Consider the following 21,380-nt stretch of genomic DNA (forward strand, 5'->3'; position numbering starts at 1 on the left):
GATACTCGTACCTTCTTCTCCCTCCAGATAGAGGCTCTAAGGTTATTACTCCTTGAGTCCAACATATTTCATCAACCACATTTGCAGAAATCCCCCAACTCATTGGAATCACTTAGCCAAGAGTAGAAGTGATCTAGCATCTCTTCTCAGAAGACAGACATTCGTACAAAGTCACACAAGAGATGTAATGATACTAATGGGAATCGTCAACTTCAGGGTACCAAACCAGGTAGACTATCTTCTGTGGTTAGAGAAAGAGATCTTTTGTCTCGGAGCATCTATTGTAAAGTTAGCAGTGTGTTTATGTTAACCCTGAATAAAGACTTCTCAGGATTGGCAATAAGAACTCATTACTCAACCTTAAAAGTGAGACCTTAAGGCTGAAAGAAGATTTTGTTGCTTTGGCGTTTAGTCTTTATTTGCATGGAGTGGTGAACAGACTTGTCCTCTGAGAAAGGCGACACTCCATCTTTGGATATTAAGTCTGGTGGTTCTTGGAAAGGACACCTTTGTCTGTTTGTGGTTACCTCACTCAAAAATCTTATTTTAAAGAGTATTTTCTCCCTTGATCTAGTCTACGACTAGTAAGATAGCGTCATGGCCTTTCCTTTAGCGTTGATCATACCTAACGATGGGGACAAGTCTCGTGGGGTTTCTATTTTCCCTACCTAGTACCAGCTGGTACCTCTCTACAAGTCTCATGGTTAGGCTCCTTTCCTATGCGGGTAATTGGTGTTCTTAACCTGCAGAGTAGTTTTCATTAAGGAACCACGTTACATAGATCTTACGTAAACCTAATCCTTACAAACTAGCCTTTAAACTATTAGAGTCGCAACGAACAACCTGATCTTCATCCATCTTTCGCTGCGAACTCTACCAGTGGCCATTTCCACTCAACGGGGACCAAGTTCTTCTGTCCCCAGAGGAACGTCAATCGATCGATTTTTGTGGCCTCCGCCACTAGGTGTCATTGCCACCGCCCGACATGCCCATGTAGTTCGCATACATGGACAGTCCACCTTCCAGGATCTTTACCGTCATTATGTCCAGGTCACTCCCATTCATTTTTAGCCTCTGGCATAGGCTGATGGTCCCTCTAAACAGAACACCACTCCAGTTTCCTGTCACTCTTCTAATAGTGGGCTCTGTCCCCGTCAGCTCTTTGACGGCATTCTTAATCCAGGTGGTGATGTACTTGCCTACCTTGACAGCATCGAAGAATTCAAGGGACCTCACGTTTGCATCCGCATTTACTTGGCAATGAATTACCATAGAGTCATTCTCTTTCCATATAACCAAATCTGGCTTACGGAGCCCTTGTCGTGTTGTGATCTGGGGTTTGCTTACTGTTAGATACCCTGCTTCGGTTGACTTCTTCTCTACGAGGCTCTTGATTTTATCCTGCCTCTTCATTTGCCATGACTGGACTGCTGAACACATCTGCATGATGTGATGTAGGGTTCCGGGGCGTTACAGCCGAGGTCGCACCGGCTACTCTGCTCTCTTCCTCTTGAGCTGCTTGCCGGAGTTGTTAGTATTCCTAGTTTAAGCTTAACGGCGTTGCAGAATGTTCCCCCTTTCATCAGATGCTTGCCAGAGTCCAGCCATTTGGGTCTGAATCCATAAGGTGCCTCTCTGAGACCACACCCATCTACTGTGGTTTAAAGATGCAATCCTCAATCGATGGTAGAAGCTGTGTGTTGTTGGACCAAGTCACCAGCTATCCCTGCCACCAACAGATCTGGAGATCTTGTTAGCCATCTGTAGCATTCTAGCAGGTCCTTTGGAATGCCCTCGGTGAAGCTGTAAATTCTGAGGCCTCCAGCTGCTGATCCTGCGTAAGAATGCTGCCAGTGGTGTATCACCAAGTAGGTGTAAATGCGTTCTCAACGGACTTCCTTACTTCCTTATCCACCGTAGTGAGGTGGTATTTCGTTAGGTTTCCATGAATGGCTGTGTTTTAGCCTTGGTATCAGCACATTTTTCAAGGACCAGAACTTTTGCTGGGGCTTCAATGGCACCACTTGGAGATTCCCCAGCTCAGTCCTGGCCTTTCCTATTAACTTCGCTCCATGTGCATTTGCCACAAGCCCGACTTCAATCCCCAGATACTTGTAAAAGCTGTCAGGGCTAGTGGCTGGGTTGTTGTTGTTCCCATATGCAAAGGGGCGACTATCCACATACCAGGTCTTCCTGCCGCGGTCGCTGACTATCCCTGCTGTGGCACACTTCCCTAAGCTGGGCTCAAGGCCCAATCATACACATACAGCTAAACCTCATTTCGAGTAGGGTTAGGAAGGAGTTCAACTTAATACAATACAATCTTCACCTGGCAAAGCAGACTTTGTGACTGTACCCATTCTTTATTTTCACATCTTGCTCTGGAAGAAGCTTGTGTTTACACAGGTAAACACAGGATAGTAGTTACATCCGTGCCATTCTGTAAGAATCTCTCCAGGTAGTAGGTTAGCCAGGGCACCAGCCACCTGTTGAGATATTACCGCTAAAGAGTTATGGGGGTCCTTTGACTGGCCAGACAGTACTTTATTGGATCCTTCTCTTTGGTTACGGTTCACTTTCCCTTTGCCTACACATACACTGAATAGTGTGGCTTATTCATTACAGATTCTACTCTGTCCTCATACACCTGACAACACCGAGATTACCAATTCTTCTTCACCCAAGGGATTAACTACTGCACTGTAATTGTTCAGAGGCTACTTTTCTCTTGGTAAGGGTAGAAGAGACTCTTAAGCTATGGTAAGCAGCTATTCTAGGAGAAGGACACTCCAAAATCAAACCATTGTTCTTTAGTCTTGGGTAGTGCCATAGCCTCTGTACCATAGTCTTCCACTGTCTGGGGTTAGAGTTCTCTTGCTTGAGGGCACACTCTGGCACACTATTCTATCTAATATCTCTTCTTGTTTTGTTAAAGTTTTTATAGTTTATTTAGGAAATATTCATTTTAATGTTGTTACTGTTCTTAAAATATTTTATTTTTCCGTGTTTCCTTTCCTCACTGGGCTATTTCCCCTGTTGGAGGCCCTGTGCTTATAGCATCTTGCTTTTCCAACTAGGTTGTAGCTTAGCAAGTAATAATGATGATAATAAGTACTCAAGGCAGTCACATGAAAACATCGGATAATTTTTATTGCCCATTGCTTGAGATAATCAACCTACAGGTCCCTATATGCATTTTTAGGGCCTCTAGTAACTATACAGCAGTTGATATTGGTGCCTTGGCTTCTTTGCACATGGCTTAATGGATCGAGGATGGAGGTTGTGTTAAACATGGATTAAAGGAGGATTGACTGGCTCGTTCCTTTAACTTTCGTCTTACCCTCTACTGGGGCACAACATTGGAAATCCTGTTAGCTGGAATCGTTTCCCCTGCAGGCAAGCCCCCATCTTACTGATAACTTTTCTATGATATGGTATAGAAGTGTCATTCCACTCACTCCTTATAAGGGGGAGAGTTTAGTAACCTGGAAAATGCTAAATGGTGTAAATCAAACAAGCCTATTGGATACTATTGCAACATGGTTGGAACCAGGCAAACCGATTAGTATACTGCACTTATGCCTCAGCGTTACAACAGACGTTTTCTGCTTATTGTCCTTTATTACATGAGCTGTTGGGGTGACAGCCCATGTAATAAAGGACACCGAGTAGATATAGTCACATCACTGGTGCATGAAGTGTAAAGAACCTGAACTTACCCTACCTACAAGGTCCGAGTTTAGGAATTTTGGGATTAGTTTTCCACCCTGTTGGCATAGGAACTTCATTTCACCTAAGGATGAGTCTCTTATGTAATAGACGAGGGTTAGTGTTTGTGCAGGATAAATAATGAATTTGGAAGTAATTCTTATTTTTCCGAAGTATACAAACCTGGAAGTAGGTTGGCCAGGGCACCAGCCATCCGTTGAGATACTACCACTAAAGAGGTATTGGATCCTTTGACTAGCCAGACAGTAATGGATTGGATCCCTGTCTCTGGTTACGGCTTATTTTTTTCTTTGCCTACACTAACACACAGAGTAGTCTGGCCTATTCTTTACATAGTCTCGTCTTTCCTTATACACCTGACAACAATGAGATATTAAACACTTCTTCACCCAAGGGGTTAATTACTGTACTGCAATTTGTTCAGTGTACTTTCCTCTTGGTAAGAGTAGAAGAGAGACTTTAGCTATGGTAAGCAGCTCTTCTTGGTGAAGGACACTCCAAAATCAAACCATTGTTCTCTAGTCGTGGATAGTGCCATATCCTCCGTACCATGGTCTTCCACTGTCTTGGGTTAGAGTTCTCTTGCTTGATGGTACACGCGGGCACACTTTTCTATCTTATTTTTTTTTCTTTTGTTTTTTTTTAAATGGTGTGTTGGGCAGGCTTAATAGAAGGGCCATGGATGCCTGGTGATTTATCAAGAGGTCGTCTTTTCCTTTTCTGATTCTTTTTCTTCTCAAAACTATCCTTACTGTCCTCCCTTCAGTTGAAGTGGCTATCCTGGACGGTATTTAGCCTTGCATGGTGTATCGGCTCCTCCATGTTGACCAGTTTTTCCGACTTTTTACTAAAGTCTATGGGTATCATCAATCAGTTTATTTATAATTATGTACATATGGTTTGTGTTATAATTCTTGTTAATTTTGTTTTTAAGTATGATGTGTCTTTTTTTATTACTATTAATTCTTATGCAGTTTGGAGACATTGAGTAAAGTCCGGGACCAGTACGTCCTAGATTTTGTCAGTGTCGTCTTCTGTATTGCAATATTCGTGGTCTTCATGCAAATATCCAACACCTTACAGTTGCATCCAGACAGTATGATATTCTTTTGTGGTCAGAAACTTTGGTTTCTAATATGAGGCACTCATCTGAGCTCCTTATAAGTGGTTTCAAGAAGCCAATAATGTTGAAACGTGATGCCATCTCTAGGGCCAGGGGAATGGCGGTGTATATTAGGATCGAGTACCCTGCTTCTCATAAGTCCTGCTGTCAATGTGGATGTCATGAGGTTCAGGTAATAAAAGTTTGTGGCAGGCATAACAACTTTAATTTCTGTTCGATCTACCGGAATCCAGACATGGATGATTCTATCTTCGATTGTCTTCTTACCATTATGACTAGGATAAAAGATGATAGAAAGGCTTCTTTTGTCTTTGTTGGTGACTCTAATGCTCACCATAGGGAGTGGTTAAGTTCTATCTCTCTTACCAATCGCCATGGCTTAAGAGCTTTAGACTTTGCCTCTGAATCAGGCTGTGAGCAAATCATAAATGAAGCTACTCACAGGTCTGGTAATTGTAATTGCTTGGACCTCGTATACACTGACTCCTCTGGCGTTATAACTAGTAACGTTGGTTTTCCAGTTGGGACATCTGATCATGCCTTGATTTCATTAGTAGTGAAGACTGAGTAGCCTGTCCCTGATATATCTTACTCTTGTAAAATTTATAAGAAATCCTAAGCAGACTGGAATGGGATTTTGCATGATCTTTTGTGCTTGAATTGGTCACAATTATATAGTAATGCAGATTCTGTTGTCCCTTTGTATGAGAATCTAGTCAACATAATTGATAGACGTATCCCTTCTCGTGTGCTAAGGTACCGAGTGAAGGACAAACCATGGTTCAATGATGATGATAGACGTGCTTATTTGGAGAAGCAGGAGGTCTATCATCTTTGGAAGGGTAACAGATCAGATTTGACCTGGAACAACTACTCAGCTTCGAGCTTTTGCTCAGAGAGTTTATGCCTCAACTAAAAAAGAGCACAATTTAACCATAAAAGAAACCCTTTCTGGTACAACTCAGATACATAAATGGTGGTCTACCCTTAAATCTGCACTATTTGGTGTAGATGCAACAGTTCTTCCTTTACTTAAACCAGATGGCTCAGTCACTCACTGTCCAATGGAAAAGGCAACCCTTTTGGCTGATGTTTTTGACAGTAAACAGAGTAATGAAGAACTTGAACTTCCTCATTCCTGTTTTCCTGAGGCTAAACTAACTAGTTTAGTTTTTCGATCTCGTGAGATTAAAGCTCTGTTGATGGACCTTGATGCTTATGGAGGTGTAGACCCAAATGGTATGTTTCCTTTTTTTTTTTTATGAAGACAACAGATTTCTTAGCTCCAAAGTTATCTTTTATTTTGTGCAAGTTAGCAAGAAGAGGAGCTTTTAGCACTTGTTGGAGAATTGGAAATGTTACTCCTCTTTGTAAATGTGTTTGTGGTAGCTCAAGTCCCACTGATTACCGCCCAATTTCCGTAACTCCCATATTATCTAAAGTTTTTGAACGTCTTCCGGCAAAACGTCTTAATAGGTTTGCTGAAGATAATCCTTTACTTCCTACTTTGCAATTTGGTTTTCGTAAAGGCCTTGGAGCATGTGATGCCCTTCTTACAATCTCCAATGCTGTACAGAAATCCCTTGATTGTGGTCGGGAAGTTCGTATGATTGGACTTGATTTTAGTGCTGCCTGTGACCGTGTTAATCATGAGGCCCTTGTTTTTAAACTCAAACCGTTGGGAGTGGGTGGGTCGTTTCTTAGCATTATTATTGATTTTTTAAGTAATAGATCTCAAAGAGGAGTTGTTGATGGGCATCATAGTGAGTATAGGAATGTGATATCTGGTGTTCCACAGGGTAGTGTTCTTGGCCCATTACTTTTCCTACTATATACACATGACATGTGGTTTGGCCTAGAAAACAAGCTTGTTGCATATGCAGATGATGCTACTCTCTTTGCATCAATTCCATCCCCTGAATGTAGATCTGGGGTTGGTGAATTCCTTAATAGAGATTTAGCTAAAGTTTGTGCATGGTGCAAATTATGGGGTATGAAGTTGAATCCTAACAAAACTCAAAGTATGATTGTAAGTAGGTCAAGGACGGTGGCTCCTCAACATCCGGATCTCAGTATTGATAATGTTTCTTTATATTTGTATGACTTTTAAAATTTTAGGTGTGATTCTCGACAGCAAATTTACTTTTGAGAAACACATTAGGGCTCCGTCTTCTTCAATTGCACAAAAAATAGGCTTATTGAGAAAGTCTTACAAGAATTTTGGTGATCAATCTATTCTGAAGAAGTGTTTTAATTCTTTCATTCTACCTTGTTTTGAGTATTGCTCTCCTGTCTGGTGTTCAGCTGCTGATTCTCATCTTAATTTGTTGGACAGAAACTTACGGTCTATTAAATTTCTTATTCCTGATCTAGATATTAATCTTTGGCATCGTCGTCCAATTAGTTCATTATGCATATTGCATAAGATTTTTCATAACTCTAACCATCCTTTACATTCATATCTCCCTGGACAATTCCATCCTGTTCGTATAACTAGGCAGGCAGTTAATTCTAATAGCCACGCCTTCTCCATCATGAGGCTCAATACTACACAGTATTCTAGGAGTTTTATTCCAGCTGTTACCAAGTTGTGGAATGATCTCCCTAATCGGGTAGTTGAATCAGTAGAACTTCAAAAGTTCAAAGTTGGAGGAAATGTTTTTATGTTGACCAGGCTGACATGAGTCTTTTTATAGTTTATGTATGACATATATACAGTATATCTGTTTTTGACGTTGTTAATAGTTTATATAGGACATATCTGTTTTGACGCTGTTACTGTATTTAGAATGATTTATTGTTAAGTTATTCTCATCATTTATTTATTTCCTTATTTCCTTTCCTCACTGAGCTATTTTTCCCTATTGGAGCCCTTGGGCTTATAGCATCTTGCTTTTCCAACTAGGGTTGTAGCTTGGCTAGTAATAATAATAATGATGATAATAATAATAGTCCCAGCTGCATTTAGTGACTACTCCGTGAGCAAGCAAGGGACCCCACCCCAGGCAGATAACTACCGATAACTACCTCCACCTCATTTTGAAATTTTGACTGCCATATTCTAGCCTCACTGTTATCATTATCCTATGTAAAGGACTCCGGTTTGTATTGTTAAGAAAACAACTGCCAAATTCGTTATTTTGATTAGTTTTTAATTCTATTAATCCTTATATTAAAAAATACTTTGGAATTTTACTAGTAAGTTTTAAGCACCCAAATTTAACTTGGAAATTTTGTTTAAATCTACATTTATGAGGTAGCTTGAACTTTGATGATAAAGAAAAAGAAGTATACGTTGCGGGTGTGGACGTGTGTTTCAGTGCTCTGTATCGAATCTGGCTTTAAACGGAATCATTTGTGTATCTCGTTGTTTATACTATGAAAAATCTCTTTGTGGGTGCTTGCTAGTGTTGATATTAGTGAAATATAGTGCTAAAAATCAGTGGTTTCCTTGTATGTGAGGTCTGTAGTGAAAGGCCTGACCCAGCATTTTTGCATTGGGGTGGGGCTACTTGAAAAGTTCATTGAATAATGATTAAATATGTCCTTCCTTAGAAAACGAAAAGGAAGACGTAATCCCGTGAATGATCTCAATCTATTTATGACTGAAATCGACGCGGTACTCCTAGGAAGGGAGGAAACTATAATGGCAGCAGCTCATGAAGAATGTGATGACGGAGGCAAACATGGCATGTGTGGGCACTGTGAGTCCTATGTCAATGATGGGATACAATGCGATCAATGCCGAAGATGGTACCATGATGAAGTAGCTTGCTCTAACTTAAGGGATGGTGCAAGTACTCTTTTAAAAAGCAGGAACATCATTTATAAATGTCCAAAATGTGTTGAGTCTGCATGTGTTGATGACATGACGAGACTAAGCATCATCATAGAAGAGATGAAGGTAAATGTACAACAACAGATGTCTGGTTTTATGGATATGATAACTGCTCAATACATGGATATGCGTCGAGAAATTGTCGAGCTGAAAGAGAAACTTATGGAATACGAAAAAGAGAATGTGACCAAGACTACATATGCAAGTAAGTTGAAATCAAGAAACACTTTGGTTATAAAATCTACGGAGGAAAATAAGAAGGCTTCAGATATCAAGAAAACTATCATGAAGAAGATAACCACGAATGTCGAACAGGTCAAAACCTCTAAACAAGGCCACTTGGTAGTTAATTTTGCGGATAAAACTGGGTTAGAAAAGGCTAAAAATGACTTAGAAGAGGTCAAGAATGACATTAAGGTAGAAGTAGATAAAAAGGATCTACTTAAACCGAAGATCAAGGTCTGCAATATTGATGAAAATGAAGATATAATTGCCAGTATAATGGAGAAGAATGAATGGTTGAATGATATATGTGAAAATGAAGAAGACTTTAAATTGATCAGGAAGTTTAAATCAAGACAAAGCGGTAAATTACACGTCATTATAAAGTGTAGTCCAACTATCAGGAAAGTCTTCCGTAAAAGAGATGATAGAGTATATACCACGCTTGGAGGATGCTGTAAAATCTATGATTCCTACAATGTATTTCAGTGTTATAAATGCCAAGAATTTGGTCATACTGCTGAAAATTGTAGCAAGACTCAGGTATGTGCCAAGTGTAGCCAGGATCATCGAACCACGGATTGTACTGTAAATACGTTTAAGTGTCATAACTGCACAATGAGGAATTACAATGATACGAATCATAAGACATATGACGATAACTGTAAAGTATACAAGGAGGAGCTTACCAGGATAAAAAATAGAACCGATCATGGAGTCTAGCCCATTGGTTAAGTGTGGTCTGATAAATATTCAATCGGTGGGGAATAAAACCTTAAAGATTAGAAATCTTATTAACGAAATGGAATTAGATTTATGCTTATTAACGGAAACTTGGTTGCAGGGAAATATTAGTGATAACTCAAAGATTCAGGAGATGACGCCGTGTACTCATGATTTCTATCACGTACCAAGAAAGGACAAAACTGGAGGAAGAGTGGGTGTCTTTGTGTCGAAAACTTTCTCTAGGGTTTCTATCATGAATGAAATAGTATTTGAAACGTTTGAGTATATCTGTTTAAAACTGACAAGAAACAATAAGGTATTGAATATAATATCATTATATAGACCACCAGCGAGTAATATGACTAAATTCATTGAAGAATTTAGTATTCTTGTGGGTGTGGTGGACGATATTAAAAATACATTAATTGGTGGAGACTTCAACTGTTGGGTAGATGATGAAAATGATAATAAGGCTAAAGAACTCAAGGAAGTATTTGAGATGTTTAATTTATTAAACAGTGTTTTGGTATCAACGTCAGTAGGTGGTCATACACTCGACTTGGTCATATGTGGAAAAGACTCAGACCTAATGAAAAACCTTGAAGTGGAACCAGACTTTGAGATCTCAAAAACACATAAACTCATCACCTTTAATGTTAATATAAATTGCACCAGAGTATTGAAAAAATGGATCACATATAGGGAACGGGAAAATTTTGATGCTGAGAATTTTATTGAAGCTAGTGTAGCGCAAATGTCTTGTGTGAACACACAATGTGAACATATGGTAGACATAGAATGTGTTGAGTGCTATACCAAGAAATACAATGACAGTTTTGGAAAAATGTACGATACCATGTGTCCCATAAAGAACAAACAAATAGTGGTACGCGAAAATGTTAGATGGTATAATAGTGAGCTATTAAAGGCAAAAAGACACAGACGTAAGATGGAAGGTAGATGGAAAAGAGCCAAATCCTTACAAGCCAGAAATCTATATAATAAGGCCAGAAATGACTATAACGTCCTGTTAGAAAAAACAAAAAGAAAATTCTACAACGGCGAATGTAAAAAAAATAATAACATGAAGGACTTTCACAAAAACCTTGATGATTTGATGGGATTAAAGAAAAAATATGTCTTGCCTGACAATGTTTGTGCAGAGAGTTTTGCTATATTCTTTAGTGAAAAAATTGATAAAATCTATAGAGGCTTCCCCCAAAATCACTTGGAAGGACAGTCAGCTATGCCAGTGAAGGAGGGAAAGAAGTTAATAAAATTTAAGGAAATAAATATGTGCGACTTGTTAAAGGTTATGAGAGAGATGAAGAATACATATTGTGGAAACGACCCTTTCCCAAACAGTTCAATAAGTGAAGCTCCAAACAAACAAGTCGTATATAATATTTACCTGAACATAATTAACCTAAGTATATCGCAATCCTGTTTTCCTAGCTGTGAAAAAACTGCGTTGATCAAACCAATTTACAAAGGGAAAGGTGATGTAAACGAGCTAAATTCATATAGGCCCATTTCAAATTTATCCTACATGTCAAAGCTTATTGAAAAAGTCATAAGTGAGCAATTATGGGCGCATATTGACGAGTTAGAGGTATTCCCGGAAAATCAATCGGCCTACAGAGCTAATCATTCTACAGAAACTACTTTGTGCTCAATAATGAATGATATGATAGGTCTTCTTGATGGGGGAAAGTGTGGAATTTTAATTATGTTAGATCTTAGTGCTGCTTTTGACACTGTTGTGCACGAGTACTTACTTGACGACTTAAGGTCTATTGGAGTGACTCAGGAAGCACTGAAATTTTTGCGAAGTTACTTAGTGAACAGGAAGACTATTGTAGAAGTTTCTGGAAACCGATCCAATGAGAGAATTCTTATGAAGGGTGTACCACAGGGTAGTGTCCTGGGCCCTATCTTGTTTAACATATATACTATCGAGCTATCACACATCTTGAAAAAACAAAAAGTGGGTTTTAAACTATATGCAGATGATACTCAGTTTTACCTCTCAATTTCAACAACACAAGATACAGGGAAGAAAATTGATGAGATAATGACTAAAATAAAAACATGGATGCAGAGGAAAAAGCTCAAATTAAATGATGATAAAACAGAATGTATGTTCTTTGGCACAAGGGTGGCTTTGAAGAATTACCAGTTAATTCAAAGTATAAAAATTGGTGATGCTGATGTTGGGATTGTGCCTGTTGTGACAAATTTGGGTGTACTGATAGACTGTAATTTGTCAATGAAGGACCAAATTGTGAACACAGTGAAAGTGTGTAACTATCACCTGAGAAACATAGCATTTATTAGAAAATATTTAACAGAGGGCAGTACAAAAATTTTAGTGATGAGTCATGTAATATCAAGGCTTGATTATTGCAATTCATTGTACTACAAATTGCCCAATACACTACTAAGGAAGCTTCAAAATGTGCAAAACCGGGCGGCTAGACTGATAAAAGGCATTAAATTTCGGGAGAGAATAACTCCTGCACTGATCGATCTACATTGGTTACCTGTTAAGGCTAGAATTGAATTTAAAATTGGCCTGTTGACTCACAAAGCACTTACAAGTGATAAGCCTAAATATCTTCGTGATTGCTTGGTCCCCTACCCTGAAGCTACCAGCGCCACTGTAAGAGTTAGACATGCAGATGACCCACATAGACTATTCGAAATTAGTGTGAATCATGCAATAGGAGGAAGAACGTTCAGTTATGCTGCACCGAGACTCTTTAACGACCTTCCACTCGATGTCAAGAATAGCACAAATGTGGCTGCCTTCAAGAAAAACCTGAAGACTTATCTTTTTAGAAAGTGTTATAATAGTGACCTGAAAACTATTAAGCCTGAATACAAATGCTAGCGAAATAACTGATAACGATACAGAGCAAAATATTAACTGGAAAGGAATTATTTTTTCATACACCAAGGCCCGCCTGAACAGACCTTTAGTGTTTGATGGAGGGCGAGAAATAAACTTCTAAAAGTAAAAGTAAGTAACAAGCACAATCATTCGTTTCGTTGCCTGATAAATAGTTGGCAAATACGAATATGGAAATGATACAGTACCATTAAATGGATTGGTTATATATTATGTTTTATTGGAAATGTTTTGGAAAAATTAGGAAATTGAACATTATCAACCAATTCAGACCAACAAATGTAAATTAGGTGAGACTTCTTCCTCAGAAATTTGCTGCTATTGTTTTCAATTTTCATGAACTAGCTGTTAAATCAAATGATAATATCCTCATGACCTCGTAACATCCTTCTAGATTGTATCATTTTAAGAATTGTGTAAAGTACTGTAAACAAGTTCTGTGTGACAAAAAAAATTGATGTTAATAGTCTTTATAACAATTGATTCCAATTAATTCTACAACCTGTATATTGAAGTAAAGTATATTAATTGCATGTGGATATAACCTCAAAATAGTTATCTTAACTTAGTATAATTTCATCTTTATGTATACCACTCCATCCCTTTCTTTTGAGGCTTGTCTGATTATTAGCAACTCATTTTTTTACAATATTCCAAAACTATATTATGTCTTTGTTCTCTTAAAAGGTATAAGCATATATGCTTAAGATAGTAACTTTTGAACAAAAAGGTTTGGCACCCTAGCCATATCTTTCCAGTGCTGTTCAGTCACTTTTTTTTTCTTGAGGGTGGGGAAGGAAATAGGTCATCATATTGTAGGAATTGACTTGTGTATAATTAGTGGTATTATAGATATACTAGAGAAGTAAACATATATTAATTGATGAGTTTGGCTATGGTTCAAAATAAGTTATACTGTATTTCCTTCCCTCTTGCAATATTGACAAATAATTTGCTTAACTGAAAATTTCATATAAAGTTCCAGTACTAGAATGATTTACTCTTAAATGGATACAAACTTCTGAGTCGTTTAAATGGGTTACTCCCAGTTCTGTTTTCTATGACTAGACAATGATAAAAGAAAAAGGGTTCAGTTGTATTATGATTGCTTACCTAGCAACCTCACTGCTGGGCACTGTTGTGTGTGGTTGCCAGTAGGCTTCACTTCTATCCTGGTCACTGTTACGATAAGAGGTCTCCCCTCTTCTCTCCACGATTATGACTTAAATATTCCACAACGGATTACCCTGACAGTGCTTTGTATATTTTCTTTATTATTGTCACTAAGTGTACTTACCTGTACTAAGCTTGTGTAACAATGGTTAATTCTGTGGTAAACGATATTCTGTGGAATTGATATGTAAGTAATGTTGGGAGTGGCCATCCTCCTAGTGGGAGAGATTTTGTTCTCTACATAAGAAACAAGCTAAGAGAGACCATTCTCCTTCCTCATCTTCTTCCAGTAGGCTTAATGATAAGAAGTGTAAGCTCTTTTGTGTGTCAAACGATATCCTCCCATGATGCTCCTCTAGGTTCCAGTTACTAAGGACAATGGCCTTAATGATAATTTAGTTATTGATGATCATAATTTTTATATGTATTATCACTTAGTATTGATCATGTTCCTAGTGATCCCGAGTTGATGCTTGTGACAGATCCCTTGGCTATGGGCACTGTGCTTGGTGAGCCGTATCCAGTTCCAGTCTCCTTGGTCCCTGATTATTCCAAAATGCATAGATCTCCCTTGACTCCCACCAGTGTATTGAGAGGTGAGCCCTACATGGCTAATTTTATCGGGGTGACTTTTTGCTTTTGGAGGTATCTCCCATGGAGCTGTCGAAGGTCCCCACCTTTTCCCATACTTGGAACACTTAAGAGTTGAGACTGCCATTTCCCCCCGTACGTAGGTTGCCCTGTTGAAGGATCCATTTTGTCCTCCCATTCGTACACACGAGCTGGGCTTGCCTTGTACCCTCGGGGTCTCAGCATCTCACTCCTCTTCAAGTTCTCTTAACTTGTTTCAGAACTCCCCATTATAATGTATTGAGGTCGGTCAGACTGCTTCGGCTGTGTCCACAACTGCAACAGTAGCCAGACCAAATTGCCTTAAACCTATTATTATTGATAGTCCAGTGAGGAAAGGAAATAAGGAAATTTGTAAACAAGAGAAGTTTACTAATAACAACCAAAATAAGATATTTCAACATTACATTACATCTATCATATAATAATTATAAAATCTTCACAAAAACAAGAAGAGAAACAAGATAGAATAGCTTGGCCAAGTGTAACCCCAAGCAAGAGAACTCTTTAACCAAAGATAGTGGAAGACCATGGTACAAGTAGCTATGGCACTGCCCTAGACTAGAGAACAATGGTTTGATTTTGAAGTGTCCTTTTCCTAGAAGAGCTGGTTACCATAGCTAAAGCGTCTCTTCTACCCTTACCAAGAGGAAAGTAGCCACTGAACATTTACATTACAGTAGGCAACCCTTGAGCAAAGAAAAAATGTTTGGTTATCTCAGCATTGTCAGGTGTATGAGGACAGAGGTGAATGTGAAAAGAATAGGCCAGACTATTCAGTGTATGTGTAGGCAAAGAAATAATGAGCCATAACCTGAAAGAGGGATCCAATTTAGTACTGTCTGGCCAGTCAAAGGATCCAATGACACACTTCTACTTCTAAGCAAACTGCTTGGAAGTCAATATTAACTACAACACCTTTGCTAATTCTGCACGCGTTGACCATATGTGACTCGGCCCAGACGAGTTCTCGGGCAAACAAGTCAGTATGCAATGCTGTGCTCATGCATAGTGACATCACTGAATGCTCCGCTGTGCCCACACATGATGACGTTGCTGAACACGCCGCCTTTTCAACGCATGGTGGTATTCTTTTGCATGATGGCTATGATACCCTGTCACACAATAATGGACATTTTTATCGTGCTGCCAGGACCTAAGCTTGTATACAAATGGAACCGCCTTTTGGTCGTGTTCCATCATCAACTTTGGCTCAGTATCAGGTAGCGTTGGGTTACAATCCCCAGCAACCTTGTTCTCCTAACCCAACAACTATTGGTTATATGAATAACAAACCTGTTGTTTACCACAATGTACTAACTCAAGTACTTTGCTCAATGGTTGTAATACTTCAAATTCTACACGTTTTTCGGAACAGAAACATTATTTTTCCCGTAAACCATCCTTTCAGGCTCAAAAACGACGGCGGAATCGTTTCCCCCATTTCCTCGAGTGATGCCTTCATCTACAACAGATGACGTCAAAGTAATTAGATGATGTAGACATTATCCTTGTAGGAGATGCCCTAAATGACCTGCCTCAAAGAAATCTTTCTCCTCTCACAGGTCGAGTTTGGGAAGAAAACTCAATGTTATTTCCTTGCAAGCTGCTATAGCTAGAAACTCGTATGCAAGGAGGAAGCATGACACCACCTGTTTTTTCTCCACCACCTCTTCTCCATCATTGAATGTTGTTAGAGAGAGGAAGGACCTTGGAAGAAACATTAAATATTCTAACGTGCCTATAAACGTAGAACCACTAGTTCACCTAAAGTGAAACCATCTAATGATCAGGATATTATCACTGTTAATGATGCTCCGGAAACCCTCACTGCACGTCTGGGCACCAGCTCAGCTGATGTAGGCCCTTTGAGGTTCCAATGTCTGCATTTCATCAAGATCATGAGTAATCCATCGCTTGGATAGCCTAGATGAGCCTCCTCACATGCAAATCACTAATAGGATGTGCGTTATAGACATTATTCCTTCAATCTTGAAGCCCAAAGCATATTTGACGTGGGACTCTAATCAGACTCGAGACATCCTAGACTTATTTAACACTAAAGTCTCTACATTGGAGAATTTTCTTAAAGCAAGCAGGTCCTCTAAGTTGCCTCCCTCGGCATTTTTATGCCAGAGGAGATTTTATGTCCACTCTGGCGCCCATTTGAGCCCACTCTATTGATGCTGATGTTGCCAACCGGGTATCCAGTGTGCCCTTACAAATTACTTAATCTCCTCTTTATTTATCCAGTTACAAGTTGCAGAATATAGTGGTAGCAGCTATTGTCTGCTATACAGGTCTGTTCCTGGCTGGGCCAGTGGTTGGGGAGCAGTATCACGGTTCGTGATGACAGAAAATCTGCGGGCTGACGGCACATTGAAACAATTTGAAGACCTCCTAAGGTCAGGAGCCAAGGCTCTGGAGTGTATACTTTACCAGACAGTCTTCCTTTGGGGCAGCTACATCATAAAAAGATGTGATTCCATCTTAGCTAGATGCACTAAACAGTTGTTTCCTAAAAACGCTCTGTTTGAGGAACTCCAACCTGGTGGACTCTCCCTCTCTTTTTCCTCAGTCAGATGTGGCTGCTGCCATAGAAAAGCAGAGAAAGTTGGTCAGGCTTCTCTTATGAGGAGAGCTGCAGCTCCAAGGATGTTCGCTCCTCAACTTTCCTAAAGGAACTTGCCTTTTTAAACAGGTTAACCAGCATAGACGTTTTCTTCCTACTACAGGCTTTGTACATCCTAGGAGGCAAGACCCTCAGCCCATCTTTTGTCTTGGAGGAGACTCCTCCGACCGTAGAGGTCATTGACACAGAGGCTCCCGCTAGAGAGGTCATATCCCCTAACTTGCCAGTAGGGAGATGGCTGCAAAGCCATTGGCGTGGGTGGCAGCTCTTCGTGACTGATCACTGGACCATGGAAGTAGTGTACTGCATTTAGGGTATCAAGTTGCATTTATAGGCCATTCCCCCCCCCCCTCCTCGGGGTCTAACATCTTGACCATTCTATTTGAAGGCTCTGTAAAGGACCTCCTCTTAGTAGAGGTGCCTCAGATTTGGGCTAAAGGAGCCTCAGAGGAAGTCTTAGACGACTTTCCTGGCTCCCTCAGCAATCTATTCTTAGTAGAAAAGCTGACAGGTTGGAGAATTGTCATAGGTTTGTCCCATTTGAATCTGTTTGTCTTACTAACATGGTTCAAATTGGAGACTTCGGCCACTGTTACTCAAGTCATCGGGAAGAAAGACTTCGTTCTGACCATAGACCCAAAGATGTGTATATTCAAGTCCTCATCCATCGTGCCTAAGGTTTCCCTTTAGAGACAATTTTCTACATTAATGTACTATGCCTTATCCTGTCAATAGCTCCTCATGTTTTTACCAGGAACTTTGCTCTTTTCTCAGTCTGGGCATAAGCCTTCCGAGATATCTGGACAACTGTCTTCCCTTAGCAGTCTCTCAAACCCAGCTTATAGAACACAGAATCTCCCCCTTGACTTCTGCAAGGAGTTAATAATTCGACAAAATCTAGAAAAGATCAGTCTCATCCCGCCAGTCCATCATATATATAGGCATGGATATTTCCATTTGCCAATAGGGTAGTAAGATTCAGTAGAGTGGCAGAAACCTTCTTGGGAGGAAAATCACTTCCTGCCTATTCTGGGCAATAGTTCTTAGGACATGACACCTCATTGAAGTTAGTCCCCTTTGGGAGAATGTATTTTTGCTAGCTGCAGTAGGATTTGAAGAGCCAGTGGCCTCAAACATCTAACCCTGCTGTTGGTGCCCAAGGAGGTAGTGACAAATCTCAAATGGTGGTTGAAAAAGGAGAACCTGTTAATAGGAGCTCCTCTTCAGGCCTCTCCTACATTACCTTCTATTCTCGGATGCTTCATACTAATGGTGGGGTGCTCACCTAGGAAGGGAGCAGTTTTTAGGTCTGGTCTCAGGGAAACCAGCCCTTTTCATATCAACCATTTAGAAATGAAAGCGGTTTATCCAGCATTACCCTACTAATCAAAGACACTTGAATGCCATTCCATAGTGTTTATGAGTAACAACCACACAGTAGTGACCTGCATCTCCAAATGGAGAGAAAGTCCTCTTCCTTTTATGCCAACTAGCAGTGGAGATGCATCATTGGGCATAGAGCAACGCAGTGTTCCTCTCGGTGAAGTTTATCCCTAGGAAGAGGGACGACAGTTAGTTCCGAATGGCCTTTGCTTCCTCTAGTGGCGAAGATTTTTTTTGACGTGGGATTCCCCATCACTAGACATGTTTGCCACTCTCCTGAACACTAAACTCCCAATGTATTGCTCTCCATTCCCGGACCCAATGGCAGCGATGGAAGATGCCTTCCAGCACCCATGGGACCAACTAGACTTTACGTCTTTCCGCCGTGCTGTCTGATTGGGTAGGTCCTGAACAGAGTCCGAACATCCTGAGTGGACAGAGTAACACTAGTAGCCCCAAAGTGGCCAACACCAGAGTGGTATCCAGACGTGCTGGAACTTCTCGAGGAAATCCCTAGAGAATTCCCAGAATGTCTAAACCTACTGCATCAACCGCAGTAAGAAAGTTCCACGAGGTAATTTACTGCCTGTCTCTTCACAGCTAGAAACTATCCAGCATTTTCTCCGAAAGTGAGGCTTTTTGAGTTCTTCTGTGAAACAACTTTCCAGATACCTGTGACAAGTCGTCTGCAGAAGTCTATCAAGCTAAGTGGAAAACATTCTGTTATTGGTGACATGGGGGAATATTGCTCCACTCAAGGCCATTATTCCCCTGATTGCCGACTTCTTAGTGTTCCTAAGGAACGAGAAATCCCTTTTAGTCACTTGAGCTGAAGGGATACTGCTTGACCTTGAGGCAGGATTTCAAACTGAAAAGGGCTTGATCTCCTCTTCATGGAAACTTTCCACTCATTTAAAGCTTTAAACAGACTTTCCTTCCTTGGGAACTCAAGCCCCCTTCCTAAGATGTAACAAAGGTTCTTAGTCCTTTAAAAAAGCCCCCTATGAATCCATGCACTAGGCTTTAAGCAGGGATTTTGCCCTAAAGACTTCCTTTCTCTTTGCCTTAGCTTCAGCCAAGAGAGTCAGTGAACTACATGGTCTTTCCTACTTAGTGTCACATCCTAAAGGGTGTAAGGAAATATTATTTTCCTTTGTTCTAGAGTTAGCAGACTCGACTGCATATCGGGTTGTTAATGATGTTAGATTTGAATCTTTCATGATATCTCTCAAAGAGGTATCAGATGAACAAGATAATCTTGGACTGTGCGTGTTGACTTTTGCTCATACCTACATATACTTGTAACTCTCAGAGTGAATACCTCTTAACGGAGACTTCCCCCACCTAAGGAAGACTCCCATTTAAATGACTCAGAAGTTTATATCCAAGTAGAAATAAAGTACAAATTAAAAAAGAAAAATATATTTTTCTCCCTGGCTATACAAACCCGAGTCATTTAAGAAAAGGTCTCGCCTCACCCACCCTACAAGTCATTGATCAGAATGGAGTGAACTTGCCTACAACCACGCACAACACTTCCTGAGCAGTGAACTTGCCAGATAACCAATCACGATGCAATCGGACCCTTTTTCTTTTATTATTGTCTGGTCGTAGAAAACCAAACCACGAGTAACCCATTTAAAGGACTCAGGTTTGCATAGCTAGGCAAAATGCAAATTGCAATTTGAAATCTTTAAAGGGAGAACCAAGTATGCTCTGTAAAGATTTTGCTTTTTATTCATTAAATAGGTTTACATATTGTGTAAGCAAGTACAGTAGTCCAATCATCTCTCATTCTTTTGTTTGCTCATTTTGCAAACATCTTTAAAATTACTTATTGTGACCTTTGATTCTCTCTCTCTCTCTCTCTCTCTCTCTCTCTCTCTCTCTCTCTTGGAATTAAGGTTATATCCACAATGAAAATACAGTATATCCGTTTAGAAATAAATTTAGGTTATTTTAAAACTTTTCCCAAGATATTTGTAAGTTTAATTTCAAAACTCCATATCAAATGTTTTAGTAATTTTTGTTATACTGCATTGATAATTTTCCCGAAATATCAATATTTTAATTCTGGTCACATACAACATTCTAAATGCTTGTTTGCAGTAGAAGATTCCATTTATTTTTCTTCAGTCTAGTGATTGGAAAGTTGTTCCAAAACATTAGAATGACAAAATTGCTATTAAAAGATAAAATGTCTTATCAGCTGGTTTTAAGCTTTGAATATTCTTTAAACAAAAAATACAATTAACCGACTCATACTCAGTCTAGTTTGGGGCATTTTACAAATTTAATTTGTTAAAAGTTGTTATGAAAGGAATATTAATTAAATTTGAGTTACGGTAATCTTAAGAGAAGAAAACCATTAGTGAGGTAGTTTTAAAAATCACATTCATGGAATATTTCTTCAAGTAGATTTTCTAAGAGTAGTTTTATGTAAAAGTTTATAATTATTGTCGAAAAGCTTAAAACCCTGGATAGGTACGGTCCTCGGACACCCCTTTAAGGGTATACTCGGACGCGAACGACCCCGACGCCAAAAAAAATTCTTGAAAAATCAGTTTTTGCAGTAACCTCCTTTTTTCTTTAACCAAAAAAAACTTCAATGAATGCTTAAAACAACTGTAAAGATAAATACTACTCATCTGCAGAAAAACTATTTATTATAAATATTTTAAAAAATTAAGTAGAAAAAAAAAGACCTGACGTAAAAATTCATAAAAAAAAAGTGTATACATATATACACAAATCCTTTTAGGAATTGATTCTTGAATGTTTAGGACACATCTTGATGTATTTTGGATGAAGTCAGACCCATGGAGGTGAAGATCTGAAATGAGAAAAAAAGGGTAACTTTTTTTGGCCAAAAAAATTTGTCCAAATTTCATGAATTTTTTTGGGTACCCAAATGAAATAGGAAGTGGCTAATTTTTTTAGGGAATAAACATATGTTATCCTAAAATAGAAATATGTAAAAAAATCTTCATTATTTTGTAAATTACATTTATAT

The sequence above is a fragment of the Palaemon carinicauda genome, chromosome 18, assembly GCF_036898095.1.
Source record: "Palaemon carinicauda isolate YSFRI2023 chromosome 18, ASM3689809v2, whole genome shotgun sequence".
NCBI classification, from domain to species: domain Eukaryota; kingdom Metazoa; phylum Arthropoda; class Malacostraca; order Decapoda; family Palaemonidae; genus Palaemon; species Palaemon carinicauda.